This window comes from Salmo salar, chromosome 16, assembly GCF_965601325.2.
Source record: "Salmo salar chromosome 16, fSalSal1, whole genome shotgun sequence".
Taxonomy (NCBI): domain Eukaryota; kingdom Metazoa; phylum Chordata; class Actinopteri; order Salmoniformes; family Salmonidae; genus Salmo; species Salmo salar.
The window spans coordinates 60341751-60354246 of NC_138306.1; the positions used below are offsets into that span (position 1 = coordinate 60341751).

The window sequence follows — 12496 nt, forward strand, 5'->3', positions numbered from 1 at the left end:
TAAAGATATCCACTCTGACCCTGTAGAGAGACCAGGACAGGTTAAAGATATCCACTCTGACCCTGTAGAGAGACCAGGACAGGTTAAAGATATCCACTCTGACCCTGTAGAGAGACCAGGACAGGTTAAAGATATCCACTCTGACCCTGTAGAGAGACCAGGACAGGTTAAAGATATCCACTCTGACCCTGTAGAGAGACCAGGACAGGTTAAAGATATCCACTCTGACCCTGTAGAGAGACCAGGACAGGTTAAAGATATCCACTCTGACCCTGTAGAGAGACCAGGACAGGTTAAAGATATCCACTCTGACCCTGTAGAGAGACCAGGACAGGTTAAAGATATCCACTCTGACCCTGTAGAGAGACCAGGACAGGTTAAAGATATCCACTCTGACCCTGTAGAGAGACCAGGACAGGTTAAAGATATCCACTCTGACCCTGTAGAGAGACCAGGACAGGTTAAAGATATCCACTCTGACCCTGTAGAGAGACCAGGACAGGTTAAAGATATCCACTCTGACCCTGTAGAGAGACCAGGACAGGTTAAAGATATCCACTCTGACGCTGTAGAGAGGTCAGGTCAGGTTAAAGGCCTGATATAACAGTATCTTACCTTTAGCCCACAGATTCACTGCAGTACACATACTGCCATTATGTCAATCAGACATAAAGCCTCATGTGAACAGTCCACCACAACGATCCAGCTAACCCCCCCCCCCCCCCCCCCCAAGGACCACCCAGCTAAACCCCCCCCCCCCCCCGAAGGCCCACCCAGCTAAACCCCCCCCCCCCCGAAGGGCCACCCAGCTAACACCCCCCCCCCCCCCGAACCCCCCCCCCCCGAAGGCCCAGCTGCGGTGGCCGTGAGGCCGTAGGGTGTGTGTGAGTTTGAATGTTTGAACAAGATACGTCTGTAGTAACAATAGCAGTAAGATAGAGGTTAGTCCAAGCCCTATTGGGACACATTAGGTGAATTGATAAACACAAAGCCGGCATCCTAATGCCTAACCACTGCATTTTATCAGCTGTTTTATCAGGAATATCCAAAGGGCAGGAACATAGATTAGATGAACAGATACAGGAATTGGCCAAAGCGCTGAAAAGAGTCAAAACATGATCTACCTCAAATACCTTATTATTATCTATCCTGATGTCACTTTACCCTGCCTTTATGTTCATATCTACCTCAAATACCTTATTATTATCTATCCTGATGTCACTTTACCCTGCCTTCATGTACATATCTACCTCAAATACCTTATTATTATCTATCCTGATGCCTAGTCACTTTACCCTGCCTTTATGTTCATATCTACCTCAAATACCTTATTATTATCTATCCTGATGTCACTTTACCCTGCCTTTATGTTCATATCTACCTCAAATACCTTATTATTATCTATCCTGATGTCACTTTACCCTGCCTTTATGTTCATATCTACCTCAAATACCTTATTATTATCTATCCTGATGCCTAGTCACTTTACCCTGCCTTTATGTTCATATCTACCTCAAATACCTTATTATTATCTATCCTGATGCCTAGTCACTTTACCCTGCCTTTATGTTCATATCTACCTCAAATACCTTATTATTATCTATCCTGATGCCTAGTCACTTTACCCTGCCTTCATGTACATATCTACCTCAAATACCTTATTATTATCTATCCTGATGTCACTTTACCCTGCCTTCATGGACATATCTACCTCAAATACCTTATTATTATCTATCCTGATGTCACTTTACCCTGCCTTCATGTTCATACGGTGCCTTCGGAAAGTATTGCGATCCCTTCACATTTTGATACATTACAGCCTTATTCTAAAATGGACTAAATAAACACATTTCCTCATCAATGTACACACAAAACACACAAAACAAACTAAAGCAGGAAGTACCAATCTCTCGCTCAATACGAAAGTGGTCAGATGAAGCAGATGCTAAACTACAGGACTGTTTTGCTGCACAGACAGGAATATGTTCCCGGGATTCATCCAATGGCATTGAGGAGTCCACCACCTCAGTCACCGGCTTCATCAATAAGTGCATCAACGACGTCGTCCCCACAGTGACCGTACGTACATATCCCAACCAGAAGCCATGGATTACAGGCAACATCCGCACTGAGCTAAAGGCTAGAGCTGCCGCTTTCAAGGAGCAGGAGACTAATCTGGATGCTTAAAAGAAATCCTGCTATGCCCTCAGACGAACCATCAAACAGGCAAAGCATCAATACAGGACTAAGATTGAATCCTACTACACTATTATAAGGGCACTATATAGGGAACAGGGTGCCACCATAGGGCAATATATAGGGAACAGGGTGCCACCATAGGGCACTATATAGGGAATAGGGTGCTAACATAGGGCACTATATAGGGAATAGGGTGCCACCATAGGGCACTATATAGGGAACAGGGTGCCACCATAGGGCACTATATAGGGAATAGGGTGCCACCATAGGGCACTATATAGGGAATAGGGTGCTACCATAGGGCACTATATAGGGAACAGGGTGCCACCATAGGGCACTATATAGGGAATAGGGTGCTAACATAGGGCACTATATAGGGAATAGGGTGCCATTTTGGACACAGATTTTGGGAACAAACCTGTCATCCATTTCACTGGTTGATGCCATGTTCATAAACCTGTGGAACAATCTGACCACCTGACTGCTGTGCAGAAAACAATAACAGAATATAGTTTCATCAGATCGATTGGATGCTCTGCTTAAATTTGATTGGGTCCCTGTCCCTGCAGCAGAGCTATGACCAATCAGATCACATATTGAATAGGGAACCAGATGGCGATTGGGATTAAATAGCATGGCATAAAGCCATGAGTGGTTTAGTTCAATCAGTCAACACACAACAACCAGTCACATCCCATATAAACCCAGTGACATCCCATATAAACCCAGTCACATCCCATATAAACCCTGTCACACTATCACATCCCATATAAACCCAGTCACATCCCATATAAACCCTGTCACATCCCATATAAACCCTGTCATACTATCACATCCCATATAAACCCTGTCACATCCCATATAAACCCAGTCACATCCCATATAAACCCTGTCATACTATCACATCCCATATAAACCCTGTCATACTGTCACATCCCATATAAACCCAGTCACATCCCATATAAACCCTGGCACATCCCATATAAACCCTGTCACATCCCATATAAACCCAGTCACATCCCATATAAACCCAGTCACAGCCCATATAAACCCAGTCACATCCCATATAAACCCTGTCACATTCCATATAAACCCTATCACATCCCATATAAACCCTGTCATACTATCACATCCCATATAAACCCTGTCACATCCCATATAAACCCTGTCACATCCCATATAAACCCTGTCATACTATCACATCCCATATAAACCCAGTCACATCCCATATAAACCCAGTCATATCCCATATAAACCCTGTCATACTATCACATCCCATATAAACCCAGGCACATCCCATATAAACCCAGTCACATCCCATATAAACCCAGTCACACTATCACATCCCATATAAACCCAGTCACATCCCATATAAACCCAGTCACATCCCATATAAACCCAGTCACATCCCATATAAACCCAGTCACATCCCATATAAACCCAGTCACATCCCATATAAACCCAGTCACATCCCATATAAACCCAGTCACACTGTCACATCCCATATAAACCCTGTCACATCCCATATAAACCCAGTCACATCCCATATAAACCCAGTCACATCCCATATAAACCCTATCACATCCCATATAAACCCTATCACATCCCATATAAACCCTATCACATCCCATATAAACCCAGTCACATCCCATATAAACCCTGTCACATCCCATATAAACCCAGTCACATCCCATATAAACCCAGTCACATCCCATATAAACCCAGGCATATCCCATATAAACCCTGTCACATCCCATATAAACCCAGTCACATCCCATATAAACCCAGTCACATCCCATATAAACCCTGTCATACTATCACATCCCATATAAACCCTGTCATACTATCACATCCCATATAAACCCTGTCACATCCCATATAAACCCTGTCAAATCCCATATAAACCCTGTCATACTATCACATCCCATATAAACCCAGTCACATCCCATATAAACCCTGTCATACTATCACATCCCATATAAACCCTGTCATACTATCACATCCCATATAAAGCCAAGCACATCCCATATAAACCCAGTCACATCCCATATAAACCCTGCCACATCCCATATAAACCCAGTCACATCCCATATAAACCCTGTCACATCCCATATAAACCCTGTCACATCCCATATAAACCCAGTCACATCCCATATAAACCCTGTCATACTATCACATCCCATATAAACCCAGTCACATCCCATATAAACCCTGGCACATCCCATATAAACCCTGTCACATCCCATATAAACCCTGTCACATTCCATATAAACCCAGTCACATCCCATATAAACCCTGTCACACTATCACATCCCATATAAACCCTGTCACATCCCATATAAACCCTGTCACATCCCATATAAACCCAGTCACATCCCATATAAACCCAGTCACATCCCATATAAACCCAGTCACGTCCCATATAAACCCTGTCACATCCCATATAAACCCTGTCACATCCCATATAAACCCAGTCACATCCCATATAAACCCTGTCACATCCCATATAAACCCTGTCAAACCCCATATAAACCCAGTCACATCCCATATAAACCCTGTCATATCCAATATAAACCCAGTCACATCCCATATAAACCCAGTCACATCCCATATAAACCCAGTCACATCCCATATAAACCCAGTCACATCCCATATAAACCCAGTCACATCCCATATAAACCCTATCACATCCCATATAAACCCTATGACATCCCATATAAACCCAGTCACATCCCATATAAACCCAGTCACATCCCATATAAACCCAGTCACATCCCATATAAACCCAGTCACATCCCATATAAACCCAGTCACATCCCATATAAACCCAGTCACATCCCATATAAACCCAGTCACATCCCATATAAACCCTATCACATCCCATATAAACCCTATCACATCCCATATAAACCCAGTCACATCCCATATAAACCCAGTCACATCCCATATAAACCCTATCACATCCAATATAAACCCTGTCACATCCCATATAAACCCTATCACATCCCATATAAACCCAGTCACATCCCATATAAACCCAGTCACATCCCATATAAACCCAGTCACATCCCATATAAACCCAGTCACATCCCATATAAACCCAGTCACATCCCATATAAACCCTATCACATCCCATATAAACCCTATCACATCCCATATAAACCCGTCACATCCCATATAAAGCCAGTCACATCCCATATAAACCCTGTCACATCCCATATAAACCCTGTCACATCCCATATAAACCCTGTCACATCCCATATAAACCCTATCACATCCCATATAAACCCTATCACATCCCATATAAACCCAGTCACATCCCATATAAACCCTGTCACATCCCATATAAACCCAGTCACATCACATATAAACCCAGTCACATCCCATATAAACCCTGTCACATCCCATATAAACCCAGTCACATCCCATATAAACCCAGTCACATCCCATATAAACCCAGGCACATCCCATATAAACCCTGTCACATCCCATATAAACCCAGTCACATCCCATATAAACCCAGTCACATCCCATATAAACCCTGTCATACTATCACATCCCATATAAACCCTGTCATACTATCACATCCCATATAAACCCTGTCACATCCCATATAAACCCTGTCACATCCCATATAAACCCTGTCATACTATCACATCCCATATAAACCCAGTCACATCCCATATAAACCCTGTCATACTATCACATCCCATATAAACCCTGTCATACTATCACATCCCATATAAAGCCAGGCACATCCCATATAAACCCAGTCACATCCCATATAAACCCTGTCACATCCCATATAAACCCAGTCACATCCCATATAAACCCTGTCACATCCCATATAAACCCTGTCACATCCCATATAAACCCAGTCACATCCCATATAAACCCTGTCATACTATCACATCCCATATAAACCCAGTCACATCCCATATAAACCCTGTCATACTATCACATCCCATATAAACCCTGTCATACTATCACATCCCATATAAACCCTGTCACATCCCATATAAACCCTGTCACATCCCATATAAACCCTGTCATACTATCACATCCCATATAAACCCAGTCACATCCCATATAAACCCTGTCATACTATCACATCCCATATAAACCCTGTCATACTATCACATCCCATATAAAGCCAGGCACATCCCATATAAACCCAGTCACATCCCATATAAACCCTGTCACATCCCATATAAACCCTGTCACATCCCATATAAACCCTGTCACATCCCATATAAACCCTATCACATCCCATATAAACCCTATCACATCCCATATAAACCCAGTCACATCCCATATAAACCCTGTCACATCCCATATAAACCCAGTCAAATCACATATAAACCCAGTCACATCCCATATAAACCCTGTCACATCCCATATAAACCCAGTCACATCCCATATAAACCCAGTCACATCCCATATAAACCCAGGCACATCCCATATAAACCCTGTCACATCCCATATAAACCCAGTCACATCCCATATAAACCCAGTCACATCCCATATAAACCCTGTCATACTATCACATCCCATATAAACCCTGTCATACTATCACATCCCATATAAACCCTGTCACATCCCATATAAACCCTGTCACATCCCATATAAACCCTGTCATACTATCACATCCCATATAAACCCAGTCACATCCCATATAAACCCTGTCATACTATCACATCCCATATAAACCCTGTCATACTATCACATCCCATATAAAGCCAGGCACATCCCATATAAACCCAGTCACATCCCATATAAACCCTGTCACATCCCATATAAACCCAGTCACATCCCATATAAACCCTGTCACATCCCATATAAACCCTGTCACATCCCATATAAACCCAGTCACATCCCATATAAACCCTGTCATACTATCACATCCCATATAAACCCAGTCACATCCCATATAAACCCTGGCACATCCCATATAAACCCTGTCACATCCCATATAAACCCTGTCACATTCCATATAAACCCAGTCACATCCCATATAAACCCTGTCACACTATCACATCCCATATAAACCCTGTCACATCCCATATAAACCCTGTCACATCCCATATAAACCCAGTCACATCCCATATAAACCCAGTCACATCCCATATAAACCCAGTCACGTCCCATATAAACCCTGTCACATCCCATATAAACCCTGTCACATCCCATATAAACCCAGTCACATCCCATATAAACCCAGTCACATCCCATATAAACCCTGTCACATCCAATATAAACCCTGTCACATCCCATATAAACCCTATCACATCCCATATAAACCCAGTCACATTCCATATAAACCCAGTCACATCCCATATAAACCCAGTCACATCCCATATAAACCCAGTCACATCCCATATAAACCCAGTCACATCCCATATAAACCCAGTCACATCCCATATAAACCCAGTCACATCCCATATAAACCCTATCACATCCCATATAAACCCTATCACATCCCATATAAACCCAGTCACATCCCATATAAACCCAGTCACATCCCATATAAACCCTATCACATCCAATATAAACCCTGTCACATCCCATATAAACCCTATCACATCCCATATAAACCCAGTCACATCCCATATAAACCCAGTCACATCCCATATAAACCCAGTCACATCCCATATAAACCCAGTCACATCCCATATAAACCCAGTCACATCCCATATAAACCCTATCACATCCCATATAAACCCTATCACATCCCATATAAACCCGTCACATCCCATATAAAGCCAGTCACATCCCATATAAACCCTGTCACATCCCATATAAACCCTGTCACATCCCATATAAACCCTGTCACATCCCATATAAACCCTATCACATCCCATATAAACCCTATCACATCCCATATAAACCCAGTCACATCCCATATAAACCCTGTCACATCCCATATAAACCCAGTCACATCACATATAAACCCAGTCACATCCCATATAAACCCTGTCACATCCCATATAAACCCAGTCACATCCCATATAAACCCAGTCACATCCCATATAAACCCAGGCACATCCCATATAAACCCTGTCACATCCCATATAAACCCAGTCACATCCCATATAAACCCAGTCACATCCCATATAAACCCTGTCATACTATCACATCCCATATAAACCCTGTCATACTATCACATCCCATATAAACCCTGTCACATCCCATATAAACCCTGTCACATCCCATATAAACCCTGTCATACTATCACATCCCATATAAACCCAGTCACATCCCATATAAACCCTGTCATACTATCACATCCCATATAAACCCTGTCATACTATCACATCCCATATAAAGCCAGGCACATCCCATATAAACCCAGTCACATCCCATATAAACCCTGTCACATCCCATATAAACCCAGTCACATCCCATATAAACCCTGTCACATCCCATATAAACCCTGTCACATCCCATATAAACCCAGTCACATCCCATATAAACCCTGTCATACTATCACATCCCATATAAACCCAGTCACATCCCATATAAACCCTGTCATACTATCACATCCCATATAAACCCTGTCATACTATCACATCCCATATAAACCCTGTCACATCCCATATAAACCCTGTCACATCCCATATAAACCCTGTCATACTATCACATCCCATATAAACCCAGTCACATCCCATATAAACCCTGTCATACTATCACATCCCATATAAACCCTGTCATACTATCACATCCCATATAAAGCCAGGCACATCCCATATAAACCCAGTCACATCCCATATAAACCCTGTCACATCCCATATAAACCCTGTCACATCCCATATAAACCCTGTCACATCCCATATAAACCCTATCACATCCCATATAAACCCTATCACATCCCATATAAACCCAGTCACATCCCATATAAACCCTGTCACATCCCATATAAACCCAGTCACATCACATATAAACCCAGTCACATCCCATATAAACCCTGTCACATCCCATATAAACCCAGTCACATCCCATATAAACCCAGTCACATCCCATATAAACCCAGGCACATCCCATATAAACCCTGTCACATCCCATATAAACCCAGTCACATCCCATATAAACCCAGTCACATCCCATATAAACCCTGTCATACTATCACATCCCATATAAACCCTGTCATACTATCACATCCCATATAAACCCTGTCACATCCCATATAAACCCTGTCACATCCCATATAAACCCTGTCATACTATCACATCCCATATAAACCCAGTCACATCCCATATAAACCCTGTCATACTATCACATCCCATATAAACCCTGTCATACTATCACATCCCATATAAAGCCAGGCACATCCCATATAAACCCAGTCACATCCCATATAAACCCTGTCACATCCCATATAAACCCAGTCACATCCCATATAAACCCTGTCACATCCCATATAAACCCTGTCACATCCCATATAAACCCAGTCACATCCCATATAAACCCTGTCATACTATCACATCCCATATAAACCCAGTCACATCCCATATAAACCCTGGCACATCCCATATAAACCCTGTCACATCCCATATAAACCCTGTCACATTCCATATAAACCCAGTCACATCCCATATAAACCCTGTCACACTATCACATCCCATATAAACCCTGTCACATCCCATATAAACCCTGTCACATCCCATATAAACCCAGTCACATCCCATATAAACCCTGTCACATCCCATATAAACCCAGTCACATCCCATATAAACCCTGTCACATCCCATATAAACCCAGTCACATCCCATATAAACCCTGTCACATCCCATATAAACCCAGTCACATCCCATATAAACCCTGTCACATCCCATATAAACCCTGTCAAACCCCATATAAACCCAGTCACATCCCATATAAACCCTGTCATATCCCATATAAACCCAGTCACATCCCATATAAACCCAGTCACATCCCATATAAACCCAGTCACATCCCATATAAACCCAGTCACATCCCATATAAACCCAGTCACATCCCATATAAACCCTATCACATCCCATATAAACCCTATGACATCCCATATAAACCCAGTCACATCCCATATAAACCCAGTCACATCCCATATAAACCCAGTCACATCCCATATAAACCCAGTCACATCCCATATAAACCCAGTCACATCCCATATAAACCCTGTCATACTATCACATCCCATATAAACCCTGTCACATCCCATATAAACCCAGTCACATCCCATATAAACCCAGTCACATCCCATATAAACCCAGTCACATCCCATATAAACCCAGTCACATCCCATATAAACCCAGTCACATCCCATATAAACCCTGTCACATCCCATATAAACCCAGTCACATCCCATATAAACCCTGTCACATCCCATATAAACCCAGTCACATCCCATATAAACCCAGTCACACTGTCACATCCCATATAAACCCTGTCACATCCCATATAAACCCAGTCACATCCCATATAAACCCTATCACATCCCATATAAACCCTATCACATCCCATATAAACCCAGTCACATCCCATATAAACCCTGTCACATCCCATATAAACCCAGTCACATCACATATAAACCCAGTCACATCCCATATAAACCCTGTCACATCCCATATAAACCCAGTCACATCCCATATAAACCCAGTCACATCCCATATAAACCCAGGCACATCCCATATAAACCCTGTCACATCCCATATAAACCCAGTCACATCCCATATAAACCCAGTCACATCCCATATAAACCCTGTCATACTATCACATCCCATATAAACCCTGTCATACTATCACATCCCATATAAACCCTGTCACATCCCATATAAACCCTGTCACATCCCATATAAACCCTGCGATACTATCACATCCCATATAAACCCAGTCACATCCCATATAAACCCTGTCATACTATCACATCCCATATAAACCCTGTCATACTATCACATCCCATATAAAGCCAGGCACATCCCATATAAACCCAGTCACATCCCATATAAACCCTGTCACATCCCATATAAACCCAGTCACATCCCATATAAACCCTGTCACATCCCATATAAACCCTGTCACATCCCATATAAACCCAGTCACATCCCATATAAACCCTGTCATACTATCACATCCCATATAAACCCAGTCACATCCCATATAAACCCTGGCACATCCCATATAAACCCTGTCACATCCCATATAAACCATGTCACATTCCATATAAACCCAGTCACATCCCATATAAACCCTGTCACACTATCACATCCCATATAAACCCTGTCACATCCCATATAAACCCTGTCACATCCCATATAAACCCAGTCACATCCCATATAAACCCTGTCACATCCCATATAAACCCAGTCACATCCCATATAAACCCTGTCACATCCCATATAAACCCAGTCACATCCCATATAAACCCTGTCACATCCCATATAAACCCAGTCACATCCCATATAAACCCTGTCACATCCCATATAAACCCTGTCAAACCCCATATAAACCCAGTCACATCCCATATAAACCCTGTCATATCCCATATAAACCCAGTCACATCCCATATAAACCCAGTCACATCCCATATAAACCCAGTCACATCCCATATAAACCCAGTCACATCCAATATAAACCCAGTCACATCCCATATAAACCCTATCACATCCCATATAAACCCTATGACATCCCATATAAACCCAGTCACATCCCATATAAACCCAGTCACATCCCATATAAACCCAGTCACATCCCATATAAACCCAGTCACATCCCATATAAACCCTGTCATACTATCACATCCCATATAAACCCTGTCATACTATCACATCCCATATAAAGCCAGGCACATCCCATATAACCCCAGTCACATCCCATATAAACCCTGTCACATCCCATATAAACCCTGTCACATCCCATATAAACCCTGTCACATCCCATATAAACCCTATCACATCCCATATAAACCCTATCACATCCCATATAAACCCAGTCACATCCCATATAAACCCTGTCACATCCCATATAAACCCAGTCACATCACATATAAACCCAGTCACATCCCATATAAACCCTGTCACATCCCATATAAACCCAGTCACATCCCATATAAACCCAGTCACATCCCATATAAACCCAGGCACATCCCATATAAACCCTGTCACATCCCATATAAACCCAGTCACATCCCATATAAACCCAGTCACATCCCATATAAACCCTGTCATACTATCACATCCCATATAAACCCTGTCATACTATCACATCCCATATAAACCCTGTCACATCCCATATAAACCCTGTCACATCCCATATAAACCCT

At 42.4% G+C, this 12496-nt stretch overlaps 1 protein-coding gene across 1 annotated transcript in view; it reads right to left on the reverse strand.

The window, feature by feature from the left end:
• Positions 1 to 12496, reverse strand: part of slc9a7 (solute carrier family 9 member 7) — a 140299-nt gene that overhangs the window by 40156 nt on the left and 87647 nt on the right. The gene's annotated exons all lie outside the window — the stretch shown is intronic.